Raw genomic sequence first — 10,335 nt, 5'->3', positions numbered from 1 at the left:
TGTACAACATTAGGATGAGGAATGCTGCGAATGCGATATGGACCTGCGTATAGAAGTTCAAATTTACTGCACTTACCTTTTAATTTGCTGGATAAATAGTGTGTACGTACTAATATCTTCTGTCCAACGTGAAAGTCTCGGCGTCTACAAACCTGTTTTTGCTGTCTTCTCCGGCGCTCTGCGGCACGTTTGATGTTGTTCAGCGCAATGTCAATTATTTCGTGGTGTCGTAATCGACGAGATGTAGGAAATGTTACTAATTCTTTGATTTTGTTTGGTGGTTCAACGTTTTTCAGTATAACAGACGGAGGTAGCATAGTGGATTCATTTGGTATTGAATTAATTACATCTTGAAATGAGTGTATGTGTGTGTCCCAATTAACATGTCTTTTGTGGCAGTATATTCTACACAGTTTACCAATTTCTTTCATTAGTCGTTCACAAGGGTTCGAAGAAGCGTGGTACTTGGATATATAAATCGGAGAAATGTTTCTAGCTCGTAACATGCGTGTCCATATAGTAGAACGAAATTGTGATCCATTATCTGAAATTACTTTCATCACATGTCCTACATGAAATAAGAAATGCTTTACAAATGCTTTCGAAACAGTTTTGGCAGTAGCTTTGCGTAACGGAGTGAAAGTAACAAATTTTGAAGTGAGTTCAACAGCGACAAAGATGTAGCAAAAACCTCTATTAGTTCTCGGAATTGGACCAAAAATGTCTACTGCGGCCATATGTCTTAATTTAACAGGTATAATGGGATATAATGGAGGAATGTGTGAAGTGGTGTCTGACTTAGCTTTCTGGCAAATTTTGCATGACGCTAAAACTCGTCGTATATGTTTTTCCATATTTGCAAAATAACAGTTCTGTCTCAGTATAAGAAAACATTTTCTGGCTCCGTAATGTGCGTAGCTTAAATGCGTGTACCAAATTAATTTGTTAACCAGTTCGTCAGGAATGCATAGTAACCAATTGTTGCTGTCAGGATGAGAGCGGCGAAACAGAATGTCATTGCGTACAGTGTAGTGGTTCCTAATCGTAACATTATTCTTATCTTGCCAAAGGTGCTTAATTTCTTTCCATACATTGTCTTTGCTTTGCTCTCGTGCTATGTCCTGTAATGACGATGAAATAAAATTTTCAAATTCAACTTGCTGAATGTACATGACGCTGAAATTTGCTTTGCAGAAGTTGGTTGCTACGTCTTGCTGATTGTTGCTGAGAGAACGAGAAAGTGCGTCTGCTATAACATTTTGTGTGCCGGGAATGTGAACAATCGTAAAATTAAATTCCTGCAAATAAAGTTTCCATCTACTTAACCTGTCGTGAGTGAATTTAGCCGAAAGTAAGAATTGAATAACTCTGTGATCTGTGTAAACGGTCGTGTGTCTTCCATAAAGAAAGTGTCTAAATCTCGTAAAAGCCCATACAACACACAACGTTTCCAATTCTGTGACGGAATAATTTCGTTCAGCAGGTGACAGAATGCGGCTTGCAAATGCGATGTTTTTAATTACTATTGAGCCATCTTCTTCAATTTCCTGAAAAATGTGTACGCCTAAAGCTGTGTTGGAACTGTCGGTGGCAATAGAAAAATTTCTGGTAAGATCTGTGTGCGATAAAAGTGGTGTATTCAGCAAAGCATGTTTCAAATAACATTCTCGTGAACAAAATTCTGCGTGTCAATAAGTATTGCTTACGTTACTGGAATAGGCTACCTGTACTGTGTCTCGTCAAATTCTGTCATACGTGCTGTTATTTACGGGACGATGCTGTGGTATTTTGACCATTTGAACTGTACTATTATTTCTTCCTGACATCTTACGCTATGGATGACACCTATTGTCTGTTTCATTCGTTATAATATGTCGTTGCTGACATTCTTGCTGCTGAAAAGATCGACTGTAATGAAATGTACGCTGAAAATTGTGCTCGTTAATTTTACGTCTGTCATAATAGTCACTTCTATACGGCGCATTGCGATACGAGTCGAAATATTGTGTTTTCTGTACGTAGTTATTTCTCTGCTGTGCGTTACTATTTATTGTAGCTGGGACTATACGTGCACGCGGCGAAACATTAAAGCCTGGTTGACCTTGTAGACTGCATTGTTGGTTAGGTATACTAAGCGGCTAACTTTCATGCTGTTGTGGTGGAAAACATCTATTGTTACCAAAATGTGGTTGCTGTTGCTGCAAATTTTATACATACTAATGATTACGATTTTTATGTTATTAAAATTACGGCGGTAGTTGTCATTACGGGAGTGCCTACTGAATATTGTCACATTCGGTAAAAATTGTCATATCCGGTGTTCAGTACATATTCTTAATTCTAGGTAGAGCAAAAGTTAAAGAGCTGTTTTGATAGATATAAAGGATAGTAGAAGAGAAGGCAGCAGTGCAGAAAACTAAAGATGAAACAGCACTACTACAGCTCGGGGCCCTATGCTCGCTACGGCACATATTCATTAAAGCGTAATGAATCCCCTGAGGTCTATTACGCGCTGCAAATAAATCTCAGCTTTCGTGTTACAGGCCAAGTCGGTGGAAAAGCAAAGCTAAACTGTTGTATCCAATCTAGCGGGTGAATCTGTGTTCTATCATTTTTAAACACTTTAAATTTTCTTACTGACAGAAAATGTTTGTAATCGAAATTGTCGTCTCTGTGTGATGGAACAGGTTCATGGTTGTAAGAGAATCTGTTGAACTGTGATTGTTCGGAATCAAAGTCGGGTGCTCTTTGTAGATTACCCAAATTGCACGCGTTGCGCGAATCTGACAAATGTTCGCAAAGTGGCGTCTGCTGTGATGCGTTATTAACCGAAATATTTTTCATCTCTGTTACTTCCTGCTGTAAACTTGACAGTTTTCTACGCAACGTGTTATTAGACGAATCGATTTCATTAATTGTTTGCTGTAAATTTTGAAATTCAGTTGTTTGACTAAATGAAACCGGTGAAATGTCGTCTGATTTGCTGTCATTAGTACTTTCAATAGCATCAATACGACTGGCCAATTCATCATATTTTTCAGTCAGTGTTTTTGCCTGATCATCGTTTTTAGAATCGGACGCATTAATCTGTTTTTGCAACTTACGTGTAATTTCGTTCAGTTTTTTAACGTCAACTTTGACGACATCGGAATCCTGTGTTATTTCTAATTCTTCAAATCTGTCTGTCACTGCCTGAATATCTACTGCGTGTGTATCTGTTTTTGATTTAAGATCAGAAATTTCATCACGTAATTCCGTGTTCGACTGTTCGAGAGTATTAATTTTGTCGGACACTGTAGCAATATTGTTGTCTACGTATGTTTTCGCCTTCGCAAACATTTTGCGTTTGTCTTCCTGTCTCTGTGCTGTGATTGTTTCCATTACTTGACGTTTTACTTGATTTTGATCCTCAATGAATTTGCGGAAACGCGTATCACTATTTTGTATGTGAAGACTAAGACGTTCGTTAATCTGAGTGTTCTGTTGTTCGAATTTCGCGTCAATCTTTTCATCCATTTTGCGCGAAAGTTCTACCGTCATTGCTTTAAACTCGTCGCGTAATTGTGTAGTTTTTTCAGAGCATTGTTTAGCGACTCCGCTAATTTCGTCTCTGAGTGTTTCTGTTGTGGCTGTTTGCATTTCCCTTAATTCTTGAGCAACAGACCTAATTTCTTCGCTACTTTTTCGTGAACAAGCCTCAATTTCTTCGCGTAACTGTTCCTTAGTGTCATGGCACTGCGCGGCAACGGCTCTAATTTGTTCACTTAACTGTCTGGAATTGTTATCTAATTTTTCATTAAGCTGTTTGTTCTGTTCACTAAGTTGTTTGAATTTTTCATCATTATTGTCTAATTTTTCACTAAGTTTGTCTTGTTTTTCACTCTGTTGTTTGTTCTGTTCACTAAGTTGTTTGAAATTTTCACTCTGTTGTTGTAGCAATCTTGCCAAAAGTTGTTCCAACCCATTATTACCTACTCTATTCTCCGTGCTGTTTAATGGTGGATCTGGAATCGTTTCGCTTTCTGTAACCATTTGGTTATTTTGAGATTTACTAAAAGGTTTGCCAGTCGAATGTGTACTGTCAGACATTATTTCGGAATTAAATAAATCCGTCGTACTTTGTGTATCTTGCTCATTTTCATTAGAGAAATTTGTCTGTACGTTATTTGAATTTTCCAAACCGGGTGTGTTAAGCTGGGCAGCGCTCATTCCAACAGAACGCCCCGCGTCATCAATTGTCGTCAAATTAACAGAGGAGACAATTGAGTTCTCTTGTTCATCATTAAGGTAAAAGTCGTCATTAGCGGTTGGAACGCACTGACTGTTAGTGAACGCAGCATTGTCATCACTACTCTGCGCGTCACAATTGCTATCGGTCATGTTTAAGTCGGAAGTTTCATTCAAAATACCTCGCGATACGCTATTCACAGTCTTTCGCGGCATTTTTCCAACAGTCACAATTATTCACAAAAACAAATAAGCACAATGCAAAAATAACACACAAGTACAACAAAGCAAAGAATTGCCGATGATCTGAGGAAAAAAGTCACAAATTAGTAAAAGCGTTGCGCCAAATTCTAATTATATTTAAGCAAATAAGAGCAGATATCTGACTGTTTTTCAAAAGATTCTCTACGAAATACGATCCTGGACCGGGTGTCGCCAAGTGTAACCTCCCCACGGAAAATTTAAAGACAATACTTATTAGAAATGGAGCCAAGTGTAACCTTCCCGCAAAAACATTAATGACAAAGACAATTAAACAAAAATTAGCAATCTGACTCAAGTATAAGTTCTCCACACAAAATGTAAGATAATCCCATGATAATGAAACTACAGTGATAATGAAAACTCAATTTAACCGAAATGTCGGTCTTTGCCCTGTGCGAATTCAGAATAAATTTCTTACCTTATTAAAACTGCATGTCAAAATTCTGCTCTTATTGTTGGCTGCGGCTTGGAGGAAAAACATTGCAATTGCCCTTTTTTTTTTTTTTTTTAAAAATTTTGTTAAAGGGAAATGGAGGGAATTTGAATGATTGTTTGTAAATTTGTTTTTAAATCCAAATTATTATTGGGGGCGATTTTTGAAAGTTAAATTACAATGAGTGGACCTTACATTATCTGATAAGCGCAAAGCTGCATAAACATTTATTTAATAAAATTATACCTTGTCCTGAATCTTGACCATCGCTGTGCCGACGCCCGCCGACGTAACTGCTACAGACATACTACTCTCCGCGACAGCTACCAAGATACAACTTTACGCGACTGCTCGCGACACACTACATTACCCGACTGCTACCGAGATACAACTGTACTGCACTGCGCTTCGAGCGCAACTGCTCTGGTCAGAGATTCTACAATGTCTCAGCATCGCTGCCGCACAACATACGTGTTTCAAGCTTCACTCACAGTACCATCCGTTGTTCGTGCTTCACTCCACTGTCTGATGTCATCCGCATTATACTGCATCTTCACGCTAGATGAGATATGAAGCGAGGGAATAAAGCTTATGGCTCCCAGAGACAAAAATGTTACGGGTAACTAACACGAAAAATTAGCGTTTTAGATCAATTTTTTAACTGAAAGCCTCTAATGCAGCAGTTAAGATTTATTATTTAAACTGTTTGCAATTGTATTATACTTATTAACATCACTACGAAGTAGTACATTTTTTTTTAAAAAAAAAGAACAAAAAGTTAAGGTTAATGTGTGTGCAAATATCATTACCGTATCCAGAATGAGATTTTCACTCTGCAGCGGAGTGTGCGCTGATATGAAACTTTCCTGGCAGATTAAAACTGTGTGCCCGACCGAGACTCGAACTCGGGACCTTTGCCTTCCGCGGGCAAGTGCTCTACCAACTGAGCTACCGAAGCACGACTCACGCCCGTGCTTCGGTAGCTCAGTTGGTAGAGCACTTGCCCGCGAAAGGCAAAGGTCCCGAGTTCGAGTCTCGGTCGGGCACACAGTTTTAATCTGCCAGGAAAGTTTCATCATTACCGTAGTTTTAAAAAAGAGATATTGTAACGGTAAGCAATTGGTAGCAGTATAATTATTATAATAATATAATTATGGTATATATTATATTAGTATTATAAGTATTATTTTGCCCACGCAAACGTGCCAAGCTTAGACTTTACAATTATGTTCAATTGTAGAGTTATTTAATATTCAATCAGTTATATCAGTGAGTAACTCATATGTCGATGTTTGCAATAATAAATCTGTTGTTATAGTCACCACTTGTTCCTGTTAAAGATAGATAACTCCTAATTTCATTAATATACCGGGTGATCAAAAAGTCAGTATAAATTTGAAAACTGAATAAATCACGGAATAATGTAGATAGAGAGGTACAAATTGACACACATGCTTGGAATGACATGGGGTTTTATTAGAACCAAAAAAATACAAACGTTCAAAAAATGTCCGACAGATGGCGCTTCATCTGATCAGAATAGCAATAATTAGCATAACAAAGTAAGACAAAGCAAAGATGATGTTCTTTACAGGAAATGCTCAATATGTCCACCATCATTCCTCAACAATAGCTGTAGTCGAGGAATAATGTTGTGAACAGCACTGTAAAGCAGGTCCGGAGTTATGGTGAGGCATTGGCGTCGGATGTTGTCTTTCAGCATCCCTAGAGATGTCGATCGATCACGATACACTTGCGACTTCAGGTAACCCCAAAGCCAATAATCGCACTGACTGAGGTCTGGGGGCCTGGTAAGCCAGGCATGACGAAAGTGGCGGCTGAGCACACGATTATCACCAAACGACGCGCGCAAGAGATCTTTCACGCGTCTAGCAATATGGGGTGGAGCGCCATCCTGCATAAACATCGTACGTTCCAGCAGGTGTTTATCAGCCAGGCTGGGGATGATGCGATTCTGTAACATCTCGGCGTACTTCTCACCCGTCACGATAGCCGTTACAAAACCAGAATCACGCATTTCCTCGAAGAAAAAAGGCCCAATAACGGTAGATGTGGCAAATCCAACCCCTACCGTGACTTTCTCGTCGTGCAATGGAGTTTCCACGACAGTTCTAATGTTTTCGGTAGCCCAAATTCTGCAGTTGTGAGCGTTGACAGACCCCCGGAGCGTGAAATGAGCTTCGTCGGTCCACAACACGTTACTCAACCAATCGTCATCTGCCGCCATCTTTTGGAACGCCCACACTGCAAATACCCTCCGCTTCACTAAATCGCCAGGTAACAGTTCGTGATGCTGATGGATTTTGTACGGATAGCATCGGAGGGTGCCAACCAAACAGTAGTGTATGGAATGCCGGTGCGACGTGCGACTGCACGAGAGCTGACTTCGGCGTGCATAGACGAACCCCGCTACAGTCTCCATTTCTTCCTGAACTGTCTCAGCAGCATTACGCCTTGTGCTCGGTCGGCCACTTCGTGGTCTATCGTCTAAACAACCCGTGGCTTCGAACTTATAAATCATTCTCGCCACAGCTGCATTTGTCAATGGATCTTTACCCGTTCGAATCCCCTACCTATGGCGATAGGATCGTAACGCTAAACCAGCACATTCCCCATTCTGATAATACAGCTACACTAAAAGCGCCTTTTCAGGTAACGTCAACACGCTGCGACTGCTGGCGAACTGATTCTCTCTCTCATTACAGCTCCTTTTATACATGATTGTTATACGCACTCACTGACGTTTTGCTGTGCAGCGCCATCTGTCGGACATTTTGTGAACTTTGATTTTTTTTGTTCTAATAAAACCCCATGTCATTCCAAGCATGTGTGTCAATTTTTACTTCTCTATCTGCATTATTCCGTGGTTTGTTAAGTTTTCAAATTTATACTGACTTTTTGATTGCCCGGTATCTATGTGCGTGGTCTGGTACCATATTTTCATGCTTGATTCCACCATCCCTATTAATTATCATTTCAGTAAGACGTTTCCGTTTGTGTGACATTTTCATTTACTTAAAATTAATTTCCATGATCATACGCAGATTTCCCTTCTCTATAGGTCAGCAGTAGAAATGAGAACAGCGAGAAACTTAACATCAGGATTGATGGTCACGAAGTCAATGAAGTTAAGGAATTCTGCTACCTAGGCAGTAAAATAACCAATGACGGACGGAGCAAGGAGGACATCAAAAGCAGACTCGCTATGGCAAAAAAGGCATTTCTGGCCAAGAGAAGTCTACTAACATCAAATACCGGCCTTAATTTGAGGAAGAAATTTCTGAGGATGTACGTCTGGAGTACAGCATTGTATGGTAGTGAAACATGGACTGTGGGAAAACCGGAACAGAAGAGAATCGAAGCATTTGAGATGTGGTGCTATAGACGAATGTTGAAAATTAGGTGGACTGATAAGGTAAGGAATGAGGAGGTTCTACGCAGAATCGGAGAGGAAAGGAATATGTGGAAAACACTGATAAGGAGAAGGGACGGGATGATAGGACATCTGCTGACATGAGGGAATGACTTCCATGGTACTAGAGGGAGCTGTAGAGGGCAAAAACTGTAGAGGAAGACAGAGATTGGAATACGTCAAGCAAATAATTGAGGACGTAGGTTGCAAGTGCTACTCTGAGATGAAGAGGTTAGCACAGGAAAGGAATTCGTGGCGGGCCGCATCAAACCAGTCAGTAGACTGACAAAAAAAAAAAAAAAAAAAAGGTCAGCAGAGATTGGACTATAGCATCTGGGAGTATACTAAACAGCAGAACCAACATCCAATCTTCCTTGGCTAAAGAACATGGTTTTAACCTAACCTGCACAAGTTCCATTCGTAGACTAAGGATATATAAAATCGCAAGTCTAGGAGTGAACAAGGTTATCGATAACCACTTACCTATAGGGTGGTCCAAAAGTCCTGAAACACCCTCATAAAATTCAAATGGAGTAGCAAACAAGGAAACAGAGTCCCTACACACGAGGAACGGGTAGGGGGAAACTTTATAGGCTATGCCACCAACATGGCGGCCATCTTGAAAGCCGCCATCTTGGATTCCACTCCAAAATTTCAGATGGGAATGTGGTCATGTGACATATCAAACAGATAGAGAATTTCACCAGAGAAGCAATGCCGTTGTTATTTTAAACATAGCTTTATTCATTCTCGGGTTATAGCCAGTTCCATGTGGCAACGGTGGGACACTCGGCAGCATGTGTGTTATGTGCCGAAGAGACATTACGCCGATGTTACACAGTCCTGAGAGACCACCAACAGTGATAGGAATAGCTCGATATGTTGTGCATTATGTTGGATTGTTAATGCTATCCTCCGAACCCAGTCCTGATGAACTTTGACCAACACATCTGGCTGAATTTTACCATACGCATCAACAATGCGCTACTTTAGATGATGCAAATCCCGTATTTTCACAGAATAAACCAGTGCTTTGACATGACCCCAAAGATAAAAATCCAAAGGAGTCAAATCTGATGAACGTGGTGGCCACTCCACAGCACCCCTACGACCAATCCACTTTTGAGGGAACTGCACATCCAGGTATGCTTGCAATTGTGCCCATAATGTGGTGGGGCTTCATCATGCTCTAAGAATTCCGGAAATGTCCAGTCCTCCGTTAACAACGAGGGAAACGCTTCTTCATCCAATAAATTCTGATAACCGTTGGCTGTTAACGTACCATCAACAAAAAAAAGTCCAACGACTTTGGTACCCGGCACACCACACCAGTTCATCTCTTTTTGTGAGTCGACCGTTTTGGAAGCATCAATCCAGTGCGGATTTGTGTCGGATCAGTATCTGTGATTCTGCTTGTTCACTTCACCATTGATAAAGAAATTGGCTTCATCACTGAACAGCACCTGATAGCGGAAACGTGGGTTTATCTGCAGCTGCTGTGTCACCCATTCTGCGAACTGTACCTGACGGTCTGGGTCATCCTCGTTCAGGTGTTGGAGCAGCTGAATTTTGTGCGGGTGCCATTTGTGCGGCGATAAAATTCGCAGTATGGAGGTACGGCTAATCCCACATTCTTGTGACAGGCGACGAGTACTCCGTTGCGGACTCTTGCTAAATGATGCCAACACGCTCACTGTTGTTGCTTCATCGGTGGCGGATTTTGGTCTTCCAGCCTTAGGTTTATCTGCGACAGAACCTGTTGCTCGGAATTTGGCCAAAAGCTTTGCAACTGCGCTGTGAGTGATGGGCTGCCTGGTTGGATGACGACTGTTGAAAGCCTCAGCAATGACCCTGTGCTTCTTTCTCCTGATATCAAGATGATTTCAATGCGTTCTTCATGTGTTAAGGACATTTTGTAACCTGTAAATAAGGAAACAATGATTAAAACTTTAGCATGAGTAAATGATACCTAACAGTT

General features: G+C 40.6%; 1 non-coding gene across 1 annotated transcript; it reads right to left on the bottom strand.

The window, feature by feature from the left end:
* Positions 1-5,808: 5,808 nt before the first annotated feature.
* Trnap-cgg (transfer RNA proline (anticodon CGG)) lies at positions 5,809-5,883 on the bottom strand. The gene has a single exon. It is a non-coding gene; the product is annotated as a tRNA-Pro (tRNA).
* Positions 5,884-10,335: the final 4,452 nt, after the last annotated feature.

This window comes from Schistocerca nitens, chromosome 4 (assembly GCF_023898315.1).
Source record: "Schistocerca nitens isolate TAMUIC-IGC-003100 chromosome 4, iqSchNite1.1, whole genome shotgun sequence".
NCBI classification, from domain to species: Eukaryota; Metazoa; Arthropoda; class Insecta; order Orthoptera; family Acrididae; genus Schistocerca; species Schistocerca nitens.
The sequence above is the reverse complement of the archived record's forward strand: the minus strand, read 5'-3'. Positions and strand labels throughout refer to the sequence as shown.